The following is a 17,762-nucleotide window of genomic DNA, read 5'->3' as shown; positions in this document are numbered from 1 at the left end:
TTTTGTATTTTTAGTAGAGACGGGGTTTCACCATGTTGGCCAGGATGGTCTCGAACTCCTGACCTCATGATCCGCCTGCCTCAGCCTGCCAAAGTGCTGGGATTACAGGCATGAACCACCATGCCCGGCCTAAACCTACAGCGTTTTCATTGCACAGTCTGCATGCTGCCCACCACCGAGGATGCAGGGGAGTGCAGGGTAGCAGAGGGCGTGCAGTTTTCACAGGGACCTGCCTGCCGTGGTTCTTGGAACCCCAAAACTCAGGAGAAGCCAGAGAGCAGTGTGTGTCCCTCTGGCTGGACCCGACTTGGCACCTCTTGGCTGAGTTCCCTGCCCAGGGAGTGGGATAGGGGTGCCGATTCTGAGCCTCCGTGCTGCCTCTCACAAGGGATGTGACTCAAGCATTAATGAGCCCTCTTTACCCTGGCTTCTGCATCTGTAAAACCTGAGTGACGCCCTGGGTCGCATGCAGGTGGGTGTAAGGATGGATGGAGTTGATCGACGCCGACGCCTGGGTCACCCCTCCTGCCATTCCGGGATCTACCATGACTCTCGGGGCACCTGTTTCTGCTGCCCCCACTTTCCTGGGGGACGCCTTCCTTGTGTGTTTATTTCCTCCGCTTTCAGCCCAGACACACAGACTTCGGCAGTGCCTTGAGCCAGGGAGCAGGAGGCTGGGTTCCAATTGCTGCTTGACACCTGCTGGCCTTGTGACTGCAACAAGACCTTCCGAGTGCCCCTCATAGGACCCCCGAAGTGCAGGAGGTGAGAGCCCACGCTGTCCGGTGTTCCCTGGCCATCGGCATTCTGTTTCCTGAGAAGGGTTTTGAGGCTCTTCGAAGCCGACTTCCATAATGAGAAGAACTGGAGGCGTCGCATGGCTGAGGCCCTCATCCATACACACAAATGATCTGCCTCAACAGCAAGACCATGGCTGCCCTCAGGATGCACACGGGCCCCGGTGGGTGTGAAGTTTGCTGCTTCGTAGCCACCCAGACACCCTCCTTCCTCCTTACTAGGGATCTCGTCTGGCTGGAGCAATCGTTTGAGAAGGCAAGTTCCTGTTTGTGGCTGGGAAGTTTGGAATGTGACTAATCCTCACTCACTTCCAGGTGGGTCGAATGAAGGGCTGAGAAACACTGGAGTTCACATGACAAAATCTCACTCTGGATAACAGGTGCAGCTGTCGTTACTTGCCCTTGATGTTTACCTGCAGCAAGCAGGTTTCACTCAAGGATCTGGGCTCTCTGAATGATCCGATAAACTGACTCTAGAACTGTGGTAGGGACAGTGCCAAACATCAGGGTGTAAATCATGAGTTCAATGTTGTTCCTACAGGTTAGGTTGTTTTAACTGTTTCCACACTCTCACCTTCCAGCAGAAAAGTATAAACATCCACATGTCTACAATTCACAGAAAGAAGGCTTTGGGCAAAATGTCATTGTTCAGCTAATACCTACAGAACCCCGTCTGTGTAAAGCCCTTGGATAAGGCTTTCCCTGGGGAGATTAATTCTGCTCAAATAATTACAGTGAAACCCGTGGCCATCCCTGAGGCCACCTGACACCTCCACCTCTGCTTGTGCCCTCCTTGTGTTCAAAGTTCCCAACACATGAGCCAAGAAGAGGCCACACCTGCCTCTCAGACTGTCTTAGGAATCCTCTGGCTCATCCTACCCAACGCTCACTGTCCTCAGGCAAAAAGCGCAATAAAGGCCAAGCGCGGTGGCTCACGCCTGTGATCGCAGCACTTGGGGAGGCCGAGGCAGGTGGATCTCGAGGTCAGGAGATCAAGACCATCCTAGCTAACATGGTGAAACCCCGTCTCTACTAAAAATACAAAACATTAGCTGGGCGTGGTGGCGGGTACCTGTAATCCCAGCTACTCAGGAAGCTGAGACAGGGGAATCGCTTGAACCCAGGAGTCAGAGGTAGCAGTGAGCCGAGATCGTGCCACAGCACTCCAGCCTGGGGACAGACCAAGAATCTATCAGGAAAAAAAAAAAGGGGGGCACAATAAAAACATGCCTTCACTGGGCTGAGTTTTAGAAGGTAAAGAACGTCCCATCCAGAGGTGATGCTATAAACTAGTGACTACCCAAAATCTGGTCGGTCCCAAGGCTCCCCTGCCCTGGCCCCTGCCTTCCCTGGTCCCAGCACTGCTGAGACCCTCAGTTTGCAGACACCTATCAGTGCCTGTTACCCCACCTCAAGTCCCTGTGAGCTCAAGAAGCGGCTGATTATTTCAGCCAATTGATCCAGTGGGAAAAAATCTACCAAATCCATCTTTAGGCGATGACTTTGATTTTTGAAAATACAAATGCCTTGCATTGTGAAAGTTCGTGTTTCCTCCTAAAGGAAAGCAGCCTGGTGGATCCCGCTTGGTCTCCGCAGGAGCTGGGTCCGCACCCTGCCTGTGCGCCTGGCGCCGGGCGCGTGCTCAGTTGCCCTGAGCCCGCTGTTTGCCCAGCTTCCCCGTGGGCTTGTCCAGATTCTCACCAGGAGCAAGCAGCCCTGTCCCCAGGTTCCTTCCCCCAGGGCTTATGTGGAAAGCGGATGCCCGGAGGAGTCAGTGGAGGACGCAGCGACGTTGAGACCCACCAGGCGGACCTCCTGCAGGAGGAGGGTGCCCTGTATCTGGGGGGCCAGGGGCTGCCGTGGCCGGGGTTCCTGTCTGAAGGCAACAACGCAACGGGGAGAAGAGACAGGGAGGCCGACCCCGAGCCCTGCGTCCTGAGGAGCTCTCCTGCTCTCTGTGCTGAGGCCTAACTTCCTACCCCGGCAAGGTGGAGGGATCCCATGGCGAGGCACACCGCTGAAGCCAGGCCACAGATAATTGCACCTGAAAGATGTGCGGGGCTTCGACTCCCGGCATCAATGTTCATTTGGCCGCCTGGGCGCATCCATTATTCATGGTAATGACAACCGTAACTTCGACGGGGCTTTTCATCTTCAAACCACTTTACAAATACGGTCTGTTTAATTCGAACTGCAGCTTCCCTCTCTCTGTCCGTGCAAGCGCATGCGTCCCGGCGCCAGGCGCACAGGCAGGGTGCAGACCGAGCTCCTGCGGAGACCGAGCCGGATCCACCAGGCTGCTTTCCTTTAGGAGCAAAGAGGAAACTTTCACAATGCAAAGCATTTGTATTTTCAAAAATCAAAGTCATCGCCTAAAGATGGATTCAGGAGAAGTGTTTTCTGGTATTTTTTTTTTTTTTCATTTTTTCCCAGCAAGGAGCATGGTTTATTTATGTATTTAAAAAGAAAAATCCACAGTTTCCAAAACAACAATCCACAGTTTCCAAAACAACAACATCACCATTGTGAAAAGTACCTGCTGAACGTGGAAACTATGTACATGACCCTGCATTGAAAAATGCATCTTTCTAAAGCAGCATCCTATCTGGGAATCCATTTAATTCACCTTGCTCATTCCAGTCCCACTACCCGGCCTTGACTAAACAGTTCTGTGAACAGTAATGCCCACCCATGGACTTCCGTTCTGCCAAATCCCGGAGACAGTGGGTGCTGGGTCAGCCCCGGGTGCTGGGGAGAATGAGCGCCTCAGGAAGGTGCTGGGCTGGGGAGGGCTGGGAGCAGGTGGTGCCAGGGGAGAGTGAGGGAGGGCAACGGGGAGAAGGGACGGATGGAGGGTCCCTTTGCCTCCCAGGAAGGGAGGAGCTGGGCTGGGCTGGGCTGGGGGCGCCACCCCTCCTTCCCTGCACCCATCCAGGGATCCGGAGTCTGCTCAGCCCAGCATCTCACGCCACCCACACCGTGCAGAGCGCAGGGCAGCTGCAGATGCCTTCGGCAGAGCGCCTGGCTTCCTGTACTTAGCGTGAGGAATGTTCTTTTTGGTGATAGCATCTCGACATAAGGTGTTTTTGGAAAACGACAACACACTCATTTCCCTTTCATTATGTCTCAGTCAGGATAGCCCAGGGACTTCATGCACACGGGGGACCTTGGATCATCCGCTGTAGGATCCATACCTGTGATCACCCCAAGAAGTCAGCGTGCCACCTGAGGCGAGGCTCCCTAGGGACGCCCCCAGGCACCGCCAGGTACCACCCCCACCCGGTGATTGGACGGCAGGAGCTCTGTCGGCTGTCACTCAGCCGGGTCCTAGGGAGCCCCGATGCTCAGGCTGCAGGTATGGCGGCTGCCCTGGGCCCTCTGCTATCACTCTGTGGTTACCTCTCACCCGTTGCGACATTAATCCTTCCCCAGCAAGAAAGAGAAACGCTTCCCCAAAATAACACAGTTCCCCTCAGATTCGGGTGGTCATCACCAAACTGCCGGTGCCCTCTGCCCCCGAGGCCCGGGACACCCGGCTGCAGGCCACCCCCTCACCCCGCCCCCGTCTGGTCTGGTACAGGTGTGTCCCCAGGCCAGTGACCTCTTACCTGCCCAGCCCACATCAGTGGCCTGGCCTTGCTTCTTTCCATGTTCCTGGACCAAAGCACTGAGGACGGGTCTAGATGTGGGTTCTACTCCCAGGGGAGGTGGGGCAGCCTTGGGGAGGTACCCACTTTCCAGGGCCTGGGCATGTCCCTTTGGGAGGAAAAGAGTAGCAGGCAGCACCTCTGATCACTCTGTCCCCACTATGTGGTCCTACCCCTAACACAAGCTGACCCCTGGGTGTGAACACCCGGACCCTCTGCACCACAGGTGCACAAGGTCCAGGTGTGCAGAAGGCTGGGCTCCTGCTGGGGGTCCAGGGAGGGTCCCTCCTCCTCTCCCAGCACTGGTGTTGCCGGCGGCCTCAGCACCTGGACTAGTAGGTGCCTCCCTCCAGCTTCCACCTCCACCCTCCATGACCTTATCTCTGTGTCCCCGCCGTCTCCCTCTGTGCATGCTTGTCTCCGAGGGAGTCCTTTCTTATGAGGGTGGCCAGCATGTTAGAGTAGGGCTCATCTTACTGCATTAAGATGTCACCCTAATGACACCTGTGACGACCTTATTTCCAAATAAGGTCACATTCACAGATACAGAGTTATAGACATTGACTGTCCTTTGGGAGGGGACACAGTAAACTCACAACAGGTATGGAACAGAGCTCCCATCTCTGCAAAGCAACAGAGCCTGGGGGCCCAGCACCAAGGGCAGAGGCAGAAAACCCAGCCAGGGGGCAGCCTCTGGGGACATGATGAGACTTCAGTCCTCGGGACACAAGCCAGGCACTGGGGCTGGGGGAAAGGCAGGCTGCGGAGGACCAGACAGGCACAGAAGCCCGCCCAGCACCTGGGCCAGCGGCGAGGCTGGCCGGCTGTGCAGGGAGCTAAACACTCCAGCTGCTTCCATCTCTCTGCCCAGGTCAGAAGGAAAGGCCAAGGCCCGTAGGAATCTGCCCGTGGGGCTAGCTGGGCTCTGCTGGAGAGAGCTGGGAGATGAAGGCTGCCAGGCTGCTACATAAAGGCTGGCCCTCAGCATTCACAGCCATCTCATGTACAGCAAGAACAAAAGCAACTCCTCTCTTAAGGAAAGGTAGACTCTGCCCCACGTGATGTCCAACTGTCCCATTGTTAGAAAGAGCACGCTGTAATGAGAGTCAAGAAGGCAGGTGCTCATGGAGGCTGCACCTGCAGTTCTTAAACCCATATGGAATAGAGGAGGGGGAAAGTAAGTACCCATCGTTTAAGGGGCTTGCTTTTGAGACTAAGAGTATTTTCCCTACATTTTTCTTCTCTTCCAAGTGGATACTGATGAATATTGGTTTATGGTAAAACATGTTTTATTTCATTTTACTTTATTTTATTTTGCATTTTTTTCAGGTTCTCACTGTAGCCCAGGCTGGGGTGCAGGGGCATGATGTAAGTTCACTGCAGCCTTGACCTCTTGGGCTCAAGCAATCCTCTCACCTCAGCCTCTCAAGTAACTGGGATTATGAGAATGTACCACCATGGATGGTTAATTTTTTATTTTTTTGTAGAGAAGGGGTTTTGCTATGTTGGCCAGGCTGGTCTTGAACTCCTGAGCTCAAGCAATCTGCCCGCCTTAACCTCCCAAAGTGCTAGGATTACAGGCATGAGCCACCACGACTGGCCAACATGCTTTGTTTTAAAATCCTCCATCAAATGAAATAATTAGAGAGTAAACATTCCACTTCAAATAAGCAGAAACTCCTTTTGTTGTGCTCTATTTGTCACAAATCTCTCTAAAACGGTGCCTGCATTTTCCTGCAGAAGGAACCTGAAGGCATCCATGTTGGGTGTTCCCCTCGCTGGGGTGAGTCCTCTAATGCTGACCCTCAGTTACTGCTGGGCAGCACTCTACCTAGGCCGCCGCAGAGGATGAGACCAGCTTGAGGGGCTCTGACCAAAGGGAACCCACTGGTAAGTGTTAAAACATGACATTTCTGAAGGGCTCCCTTGATGTTCTCTTAAAACAGGGCTATGAAGAAAACAATGACTGATTGTCCCAAGGGATTTATTTATCTGAGTCAAAACTGTGCTTCCTCTGCCCCAGGAAGAGCCCGGCTGGAGGAGGAGGCCCTGGCCTCACTCCCTTCTTGTCACTGGGATGGGCAAACATGGGGCAAAGAAGCTTCATTTTCCTAGTGTTTAAACTCTACCACTACCCACGTATTGTTCATTTATGGCCATGAAACCCAGACTTAAGAAACTATTTAATTTGATCACGAATTTCTTCTAAGAAATGGCACCTTCCCACAGACAAATGTGTATCTCCGCCAATGGAGGGGCAGGGCGGTGTTTGCGGGGGAGGTGGGCTCCCTCTTGCAGAAATGCCTCGCCCCACACCTTCTGCCAAATGTTTCCCAGGTATTCCTCTCTAAGGGTGTAAATGGAAGACATTTCTTGCTTTTTAAAGCCTGTACTATATTCATTGCTCAAACAATATAGGGAAAATCCATTTTCTTATAAAACTAAGGCAAATTCTTAGGGTCAGATCTGCTTAACAGAAAATTAAGATGTTCTCTGTGTTACAAGTGAGGAAAATCAAACTTGGAGAAGTGAAAGGAAGTGTCTAGGTTACACTGAGTTGCAAACGCTCATGTAAAACAAATTCTCTGTGGTGCCCATCGGAAGTTAAGGATCATTATTTCACTGGGCAAGGAGGTGACAGTGGTGATGACGACAGCCAGAACTGAGTCTGTGTACATAAGGCTGAGAGGAACTTGTTCAAATGAAAAATGAACTGATTTATTTAAAAGCAATTTAATTGCCAACTGAAAAATTTAGTTTTCTCTCAGGAGGCACACTGGGGGTTGGGTAGGGTGACTGAGAAGTTAAAGCCTGGATGAATCTGCTTTTACTCCTGGATATAAAATGAGTCACTCCTTTGATTTAATAAGGGAGTGGGGATTTTATAGGTAATGTGTACACAGAAGACAGCCCGAGTGAAGAGAATGCCATTTCCATTTTGGCAAGGAGAAAAAGACAGAGAACAACGAGAAGAGGGAATTTAGAATGTGATAGTGGTTGGATGAAAGTCCCATGACTGCAACTTAAAACGTTATTTACTTATGGTTTTATCTAGATAGCAGATTTATGGATTTTTTCTACCTACTTTTCTAATAATGAGCATGTATTAAGTGTATAATTTTTTAAATTAACCTTTAAAATATGCCATTTATTCAGTTAATAACATTGGAACTTGGAAGAGAAAATGTTCTCAGTAAATTAAACCATAAAATCTACAGATGAATCAAGATAGATATATGTAAGTTTCCCTCAAGAGACAGAAGGTGTCCTGTGGCTAGCAAGATCAGTGTGTGATGCAGGCGGGTGTACCGTGGAGGCACACATCAGTGTGTGATGCAAGCGGGTGTACCGTGGAGGCACACATCAGTGTGTGATGCAGGCGGGTGCACCGTGGAGGCACACATTAGTGTGTGATGCAGGGTGGTGTACTATAGAGGCACACATCAGTGTGTGATGCTGGCAGGTGCACCGTGGAGGCACACATCCGTGTGTGATGCAGGCCAGTGCATTGTGCAGGCATGCATCAGTGTGTAATGCAGCTGACTGCAACCTCTGCTTCCCGGACTTAAGTGATTCTTGTGCCTCAGCTTCCCGAGTAGCTGGGACTACAGGCACAAGCCAGCATGCCTGGCTAATTTTTTGTATTTTTGGTAGGGATGGAATTTCACTATGTTGGCCAGACTGGTCTCAAACTCCTGGCCTCAGGTGATCTTCCCACCTCAGCCTCCCAAAGTGTTAGGATTACCAGTGTGAGCCACTGCACCCAGCTGTACTATTTACATCTAAGTAGTTTTGTCTACTTCAAAGTCATGTTCTCGCCTGCGTTTTTTTTTTTTTTTTTTTTTTTTCCTATAAGCTTAATATGGTTTGACCATGTGTTCCCACCCAAATCTCATGTTGAATTGTAATCCCCAGTGTTGGGGGAGGGAACTAGTCGGAGATGATTGGATCATGGGGGTGGATTTCCCCTTTCTGGTCTCATGATTGTGAGTGAGTTCTCCCAAGATCTGGTTGTTTGAAAGTGTGTAGCACTTCCCCTTTTGCTCTCTCTCTCCTGCTGACCATGAGAAGATGGGCTTGCTTCGCTTTCACCCTTTGCCATGATTGTAAGTTTCCTGAGGCCTCTGTACAGCCTGCAGAACTGTGAGTCAATTAAACCTCTTTCTTCATAAATTACCTGGTCTCTGGTAGTTCTTTATAGCCGGGTGAGGATGGACTAATATAAAGCTTGATGGCTTTACTTCTACTTGTAGATCCTTGCTCCATCTAGAATTACTTTTGGGTGTAGTGTAAGGTAAGAGTTGAGGTTGTTTCGTTGTTGTCATTTTCATATGGTTGTCCAGTTGCTCCCATACCATTTATTGAAAAGACCATCTTTTCTCATTTATTGTTTTGGCACCTTTGCCAAAAATCAATTGACTATGTATGTGTGGGTCTGCTTTGTGCCTCGATTCTGTCCTATTGGCCTATATGTCTACTGTACACTAATCCCACACTGTTTTTAGGACTTCAGTTTTATATTGTCTCAAAATCTGGTAATGTGAGTTTTTCAATTATTTCGTGTTTTTCAAAATTGCTTTAACTATTTTAAGTCCTTTGCCTCTCCATGTAAATTGCGGGATTTGGAAACTTCTGCCAAAAAATGAGTATGGCTGAGTTTTCATTGAGATCTCACTGAATATAAGATCAGTTTAGGAGGACTAGACCTCTTCATTATGTCAAGTCTTCAAGTCTGTGAATACAACTAATCTTTCAACCACTATTGGTTATGTTTAATTACTTTTAGCAATATTATATACTTTTGTATACAAATCTTGCAGGTATTTTGTTAAATTTATCCCTAAACATTTCACATTTTTTATTGTATTGGAAATTATGTTCTTAATTCAATTTCCCATTGTCCATTGTGTATGTATTGTAATAGAAAGGGTTTTTGTATCTCAGCTGGTGTCCTGTGGCTTTGGTACACTCACCTATTGGTTTTTTGTAGGTTACAAGTATTTTCTATGTATACTAACCTGTCGTCTAGGAATAGAGGCAGATTTTCATCTTCCTTCCCAATCTGTGCTTTGCATTTCTTTTTCTTGTCTTATTACACTGGTTGTGAATTCTAGTACAACATTGAGGGGGAAATAGAATTGACAGCCTTACCTTAGGGAAAATAAATTCAGTTTTTCACCATTAATTACGTTATCTGTAGATTCTCCATAGATTCTCTTTATCAGATTAAGGAAGTGCTCTTAGATTTCTAGTTTTGCTGAAAGTTTTTATCAAGAATGGGCCTTGAAGTTTTTCACATTTTTTTCTGCATCTATTAAGATAATTACATGATCTCCTTTTGATTTTGATAGCACAAGAGTTACATTTATTGGTTTTCACATATTAAACCAACATTGCATTCTTGGTATAAAGCCTGTAGAGTCATGTTTATTTTCCTTTTTATATTGCTGGTATCGTTTGCTCGTGTTTTGCTAAGGGATTTTGTTTCTACATTCATGAGAAATATTAGCCTTCAGATTTCTTTCTTGGTAATGCCTTTGCCTGTTCTTTTGGGGAAGGGGGGGTTCTAATCAGTGTAATGTTGATCTCATAAAATAAGCTGGGGAGTGTGCCTTCTACCTCTGTTTTTAAAATAGTTTGTGCAAGGTTAGTATTCTTTATCTCTCAAGTGTTTGCTGTCGGGGCCTCGTTCCTGCTTTTCAATAAAGATCTGAGAAAGTGAGGGAGTCATCCATGCTGTTGTTGGAGGAAGAGTGCTCCAGGCAGAGAAGGCAGTCAGTGTGGGAGCCCTGGGGAAGAGAGTCCCTGACATGTTCCAGGGAAGACAAAGGGCTCAGTGTGGCTGGAATAGAGAGGATGAGAGGGTGAGTGTTGAGGGACAGGGAAAGAGATATTGCAGGGAGGGAAACCCTGGAGGGCCTTGTAGATCCTATTAGGGACTTGGGCTTTTGTTATGAGTGGGATGGGAAGCCTTTGGAGGGTGGGAGGCATGATGTGACTTTGCAGATGATCCCTGTGCTGGTGACAGACTTCCAAAGGGCACAAAGCAGCAGGGAGCCCTGATGGGAGCTGCCCTCTGAATGTGGGTGAGAGACCCCAGGATCCGGCCAGGCCAGTGGCAGTGGGAGGGGAGTGGATGTTGAATGTGGCTCCATCGTCAAGGCAGATACAGCAAGATTGGCTGACAGACCAGATGTTGAGTGTAAGAGAAACGGGAGAATCAAGGGATAGACCATGGTTTCGGCTTGGAACCCTGGAGTTTTCACCAGCAGAGACAGGGAAGACTGGAAGGAGCTCAGGTTTTGATACGTTGGGTTTGAGATGCCAGAATTCTCAGCGCAAAATCAGTAAGTGTGTGTGGTGGGAGCCGAGGGGTCTGGGCTGACAATGCGCCTCAGATGTGAGTCCAGGTGGCTCAAAGGAGAGAAGCTGACCATGGCCAAGGCTGTGTGGAGGACAGGGCCCTGGCGGCAGGACTGAAGGGACGGTGAGGACTCGGCTAAACTGGAGGGACAGTGTGGACCATGGCTATGAGACCAATGACCACACTGTGGGGTGTGGCCTCCTGAGGACAGGTCAGCCTTGTTTCTGTCCGTTGAGTGTCCGGGGGCCCAATGTTGTGAAATCTTGTTCTCTCATCTTATCCAGAGGGAGCTGTGGTGGTTAAATTTTGTGTCCCGTTTGCTGGCTGAGGGCTTCCCAGACACTGAACTAAACATTATTCTGGGCGTGTCTGTGAGCGTGTGTCCAGCTGAGACTGGCGACTGAATCAGTGGACTCAGGAAAGCAGGTGGCCCTTCTTCATGTGGGTGAGCTTCATGCAGTCCCTCGAGGTTCAGTGCAAAATAGAACAAAATGGAGAATTAACCTCTCAGTGTGGCTGCGCGAGCTGGGACACCAACCTTCTCCCCTACTTGGGCTGAGACTGAGACCATCAGCTCTCCCGGTTCAAGGGCCTTCAGACTTGGACTGAACCACACCGCCAGGCTTCCTGAGTCTCCAGTGGGCAGAAGGCAGACTCCGCAACCGCATGAACCAATCCCTCAGAATGAATCTCTTTACACAGGCATCCTATTGGTTCTGTCTCCCTGGGCTAATGCAGGGGTCTCATGCAAAGGTGGCAGAGTTTTCAGATGTGGCATGCCAGAGAGCAGGTCAGAAGATGAAAGAGCCCTGGCCCAGTGGAAGCTGGAAGGCTGGGAGAATTGCTGTCTACCCACCTGGGGAGTCTCTGTGTTTTCATCATGTTGAATCGTGACTATTTCTAGGTAGGCTCTCTGAGGGCTGAATCCAGGAGTCATTAGATTGCCCCTAGGCAAATGTCTCCCTTTTACAGAAGAGCATGCAGAGCTCAGGACAAGAGCAGCTGGTCCAGCCACACTGCGTGCACAGGGACAGGCCTGTCTGTACCTGTGCTCACCGGGGCCCCTTCCAGAGGTCTCTGCAGCAGAAAACGTGTGCTCCATGTACCAGCGCCCAGCGTCCCACCGGACCAGCACCAATCCCCATGGGAGCTGGAGAGGAATTGTGCTGAATGAGGATATTTAAAGTGAATTGTGTGTGGACTCCCTACGCTCCCTGACTCCTTGTTTATTTCCACCTTTTCTGGCGGATGCTGGTAGTAAAATTTCAGGAAAATCTTTAAACATGACGTGAGCCAAAGGTACAGGGATCTCGGTTCAGGAGCTCAGTGCCCAAGAAGCGTACAAGAAGCACGTTTTATTGGTTTTTTACAATGCCACATAGTTTCGATTTCAAGCTCCCCTTCTCCCAGGGCAGATGAAACTCTGCTTCCAATCATGAAGATCCCCTCCCTTACCCCCTGGTATATTGACGAGATTCGAGGGCAGGTCTCCGGGTCCTCAAAACCATCTCTCCATGCAGCATCTGCTGCAACATCCGTCTCTCATCCGACCTTGGCTCTGAGTCTGTGAAGGTCACTGCTAAATTGTCGATGACATCTCTGCCATTTCCAGCCCCTCGTGGCCACCAGGGATTCTCACTGGCCCTAGGTTCTCAGCAGCCTGGATAGGCATGTCTTCGCTAGCGTCCTGTCACCCACCCACCCAACCCCTGCCCTGGAATTCTATCCAGGAAAGGGACCCAGGACAGGGAGGCAGAGGGGCTGGTTCCTTCCTCTGGAGCCACAAGACACCAGCCCCTCCCTGTGTCCTCTTCCCTCCCTCAGCTCAAGAAACCAAGCTCTTGACTTTTTTTTTTTTTTTTTTTTTGACTTTTCTCTGTCTTCACTCACATCCAGATCCCTCCAGGACAATGCTCTTGAAACTCAAAACCCAGAAAAGGTGGCCCCACCCACTTCTTTAAAATTTTTTTTTTCTTGGTGTAATAACCCCGAGGCAGAAAATGCCAAACAACCTGATGGGGCTTGAGCCAACAGTGAGAAGACAGACAGCAGTGCAGAGCAAGGGCGCAGTGCAGCATGCCACACCAGCCGAGAAAGACAGACAGACAGGCAGCAGCACAGAGCAGACACTCGGTTTGTGCCATACCAGCCAAAACAGACAGACAGACAGCAGCACAGGGCAGGAGCTCAGTGTGTGCCACAGCAGCTGAGACAGACAGACAGAAGCACAGAGCAGATGCTCAGTGCGTGCCACACCAGCCAAGATAGACAGACAGGAGCACAGAGCAGGAGCTCAGCACATGCCACACCAGCCGAGAAAGACAGACAGACAGACAGACAGGAGCACAGAGCAGGAGCTCAGCGCATGACACACCAGCTGAGAGAGACAGACAGACAGCAGCACAGAGCCAGAAGTCAGAGCGTGTCACACCAGTCAAGAAAGACACATGGAGACCTAGCAGGCTGATCTCGGACTGTGAAAACCTCAGAAAGGACTTTGGGGACCACCTAACCGCGGCCAGGAGAGCAGCGCCAGAAGCGCCCGCACCCCCTCCTGCAGCCTGGCAGACACTGCTAAGATATCACTGCGTTCTTTCCTATGGGGCTTGAACCTGGCCTCAGATGCCTTCTCAGTGGTCCTCTGCGTGGCATAGTCATCCCTGCCAACTAGTCCCCGAGACGGAAGGACTGGCTGCCCCTGAGCTGGCCCCACCAGGCTACACAGTGGCTGGCCCCAAGGGGCAGGTCTGAGGGTCTCCACCCTGCTCTTCTCACCAACACTGGGGGCTGTCCTCCGTGCCACGTGGGCAGAGGCCAGGAGCAGAGGAAGCTAGTGAGGAGGCGATGCAAGTAGGTCCTGGAAGAACTCTCCAGAGCTCCCATGGCAAAAGACATCAGGTCTGTGTCCAGTGGAAGAGCCACTGCAATGGCCCATCCAGACATGCCTTTGCCTGGTCCATGAGTCCCAGAGCTACACTGACCCACAGCGGGCCGGGAAAGCCCCAGAGCATCACGAGGGTCTGAGTGGCTCCTCTTGCTCTGAGACCACCTCCCTCCCACACCCCGACACACCCCACACATCCCTCCATACTAGCCCATCCGGGACTTGTGCCCTGGTGACTGCAGGAACCCGCTGTGGCCAGCTCTTCTGCTGCCCCAGTCATGGGGTCTGGCCCCTGCCCCTTACCTCCACAAGCAGGAAGCAGCTGAACTCCGCCAGGCACTGGCCGTTAGCATCCCGTGGCAGGCATCTTCGACTGCAGATATGCACACATGTACAGAGATGCCATATATACACACAAAATACGACAGGCTGTCCGTTCCAGCAGAAACCCACACATATACAAATGGACACACACACACACTTGCGCGCACACCAACCCCTCAGGGTGTCTTTGTCTAAAGTGTTAAGCATTCAGCACTACAAAAGAATATTGGCCATTTTCCTGAGGCCTCCACGCCCGTGAACACATGGCCTCTACCACTGAGGGACAGAGGCGTTTAGCAGGAACACACAAGCCTGTGTATTTGTGCAGGGTAAGACCACAGAGCCTGTGTATTTGTGCAGGGTAAGACCATGGACACAGACTCGTCCACAGCGAGGATTTCTTTTTGACATAGAAAGGAAACAAGAATCTTAGACTCCACATTTTCACACTCACATGATTTGAGGAGGAAAAAGTATTCCCCAGGGATTGCAAATTCAGAAAACCACTTCCTCAAGGGAAAGTGAATAATGACTTCAATAGAAGGTGGACATCAATTTTAATTAGTTGGTTATTTGATCTCGTGTCGTCAGTGATAAAGGATCTCAAAGGGGAATTAACTGTGCTTAAGTCTGAGACTGCTTTAGAACCAAAACACTCTGAAAGGTAAGATTCCACCCAATTAACATGAAACTTTTGGCCAATTAAATATGCAATAAAATAAATGCCGCGATGAAGTGCAGCCAATCACGCTGAAAGCCACAGTATGAAGTGACGTAAAGAACTAGTAAGCTACAGGCGGCCTGTCCGCCCACTTGTAGAACATCATTGAGGGGAAAACCAATTTCTCCCAAAATCAACTCAGACAGAGGCTTGGTGCTCCCTGCAAGGTGGGGAGGAGAAAGTTTTCAAGAAGCAGGTGGCCACGTGGGCACTTCTAGTCATCCTGCTCGCCACTCAATGTCATATATCCCCAGTTATCAATAAACAAATACGTACATGTTTGGTGAATTTGCGAGTTCATTAGTCAGTTATTACCAGGACGCAGGATCGCCTAGTTTCTCATTTTGGTTTGGCTGGTTATTCTCTGTGCTAAAAGTTATTCAAATATCTCACATGTACCTGTAATTTACTACTGGAAATAAATGATCGAAATGTATGGATCGCTGAGGCGTTCCTTTTCCTTCTCCGAGAACATCCACCACACCACAGCTCCCTGTTCAAAAGATGAATGTGTCATTCAGAAAATCCCTCCATCCAGCAGGCGGGTGGGCTTTAAGTTAAGCACCGTTTTAAAGAAGAATGTAAAGCAGACTGTCAATTCCTAAGTAATGAAGGCAATTGGCAAATTTTAGTTCACAAATTACACCCTAATTGTCACTATCAGTGAAGAGCTTGTTAATGTGCTCTTTATCCTTTGAAGAATGTAAGGGGAAGAGAAGACTTGGCAAAAAGTAGAAAATCAAACAAGGAGGTCCAAATATTTTACATTCCCCAGTGTTACTATCTCCTGAACAGACAAAGCCCTGCAAATTGTTTCTGAACAATCGTGGAAAAGCACGGCTACAAGCAAGGACTCTAAAACGCTAACCGCGCTGCCGTCACCAAATGGGAAACACATTTCTGCCACTTAGGTAAAATGTAAGGTCTTCACTAAAAATCCAGAAAGACCCTGTTATAAATATTTAAGAGAAAAGGAAATATTGAGATTTATTTTTAAGTATTAGCTATCACGATTTTGACCTAATTACTTCAGTTTTCAGAGTGTCTGCATCATCAAGTGAGGCTGATAAAACATACTGCCTCTTACAGAAGGTCGGGAGCACGCACAGCAGCAGGCACACGGTTGATGCTTCCTAAGTCCAGCCTGTCTCTGCTGCTTCTCACTGAGGTCTGCTTTCTAATTCTCAGCTGAGTGTGCAACCCCTGGCTCATGTGTGTTACACAGAATCCCAGCCACAGGTCAGCCAGGGCCCCCTCGGACAAGAGAAACCTCTTCACTCTGCCTCTATGAACAGAACCTCAGTGGCACACAACATGCCTGAGGAGACAACCTGCTGTGTGCCCTGGGGCACCAGAAGGCGACCAGGAGGGGGAAAACATGTGTTAAATGCTGTGCTCCAGGTGGCATGCTAGGGAATTCCCAGGCACTATCTGTGAGAAACACATCATCTATCCAATTCCGTAAAAGATAAAGTAGAAATTCTAAGAACATTTAGACAGTTGGGAAGTGCTGGAGCCAGGATTAGAACCCACGATAGTACATCAGACCCCCACGCGTATCTCACTCCCTGGGCCCTTGTTCTGTGTCACAGTTCGTTCAGAAGCCAGCGGAAACGCTAACTGCAGCCCCGGTCAGCATCCTGCGCTGGGATGGTGCCTGAGCAGGCGAGGCCGATTCCAGTTTGATATATATGTTTAAATTACATGTATGTTTGTTTATCTACATACTAGACTGTACCATTCTATCCTGTTGCGCTCTGTGTGTCTATCGGAGGTGCACAGCACTGGCCCAATTCCAACCCTCTGTACTTCTCTAGGAACTGTGCCACTGACTGACAGAAGGATGAACATTTGGCCCATTACCAATACATGACCTATGTTTTCTCCTTGAGAATATCAAAGGACTAATGAGCTGGCACACAGAGCTGACAGAAAGATCTGCTTCCAGAAGTTTTCTTTCATGAAGGTGGACTTGCAATGGGATGGTGGACAAATCCCATCACTTCTCTGGAATCCAGTTCTCCCATCTGAAAAGTAGGAGCCGGGGCTCGAAAGCCTCTCTGATCTTCTCCAAGTTTGAGATGATATGATTCAAGGCCAAGCATTTTAATGGGCTCAGTCGAAATATCCATTGATTCAAACCAAGCATTGGCAAACTCTAAAGCTACCAGATCAAATAAAAGACATCCAGGGCAAGTGTGCCCAGTACCAAGCTTGGGGCACTCTAACAACGTACTCTCTGTTTATCTGAAATTCAGACTCAACTGGGAGCAACCTGACCTGGGCCAAAGCCAGCTGGCAACCTGGTTTTTGTTTTGTTTTGTTTTTGAGATGGAGTCTCGCTCTGTCACCCAGGCTGGAGTGCAGTGGTGTGATCTCAGCTCCCTGCAAGCTCCATCTTCTGGTTGCAAGCGATTCTCCTGCCTCAGCCTCCTGAGTAGCTGGGATTACAGGCGCCCACCACCACGCCCAGGTAATTTTTGTATTTTTAGTAGAGATGGGGTTTCACCATGTTGGCCAGGCTGGTCTCTAACTCCTGACCTCATGATCCACCCACTTGCCTCAGCCTCCCAAAGTGCTGGGATCACAGGCATGAGCCTCTTCGCCCAGGCTTCTGTCTTTGTAAATAAAGTTTTATTGGCAAACAGCCACATACATTTATTTACATATCATGTACGGCCGCTTTCCCACTACAACAGCGGGGTTGAGGAACACAGACAGTCTGGACCACAGAGCTTTAAATATTTACTATCTGGCCCTTCACACACACACCCACACCCACCCAGACACACACCCACACCCACCCACCCACCCCCCTGCCCACACACACACACAATGCGTTTTCTCATCCCTGGTTTAGGTGATGCATGTCATGTCCAAACGCTGACTTGGTAGTCACTAACACACAACTTGACTTGGTGGCAGGTTCCCTGTGGAACTTACTGATTCGTATGTGTTTGCCTTCCCCACCACACGTAGGGGAGAAACTCCTTGACGTTGCTACCTAATGCAATATCAGCAGTCC

At 49.6% G+C, this 17,762-nt stretch overlaps 1 long non-coding RNA gene across 1 annotated transcript; it reads left to right on the top strand.

The window, feature by feature from the left end:
• Positions 1-8,466: 8,466 nt before the first annotated feature.
• LOC113219712 lies at positions 8,467-12,090 on the top strand. Its single transcript, XR_003306681.1, has 2 exons — positions 8,467-8,587; positions 11,781-12,090. It is a non-coding gene; the product is annotated as an uncharacterized LOC113219712 (long non-coding RNA).
• The last annotated feature ends 5,672 nt before the right edge of the window (positions 12,091-17,762 follow it).

The sequence above is a fragment of the Piliocolobus tephrosceles genome, chromosome 8, assembly GCF_002776525.5.
Source record: "Piliocolobus tephrosceles isolate RC106 chromosome 8, ASM277652v3, whole genome shotgun sequence".
Classification (NCBI taxonomy): domain Eukaryota; kingdom Metazoa; phylum Chordata; class Mammalia; order Primates; family Cercopithecidae; genus Piliocolobus; species Piliocolobus tephrosceles.
The sequence above is the reverse complement of the archived record's forward strand: the minus strand, read 5'-3'. Positions and strand labels throughout refer to the sequence as shown.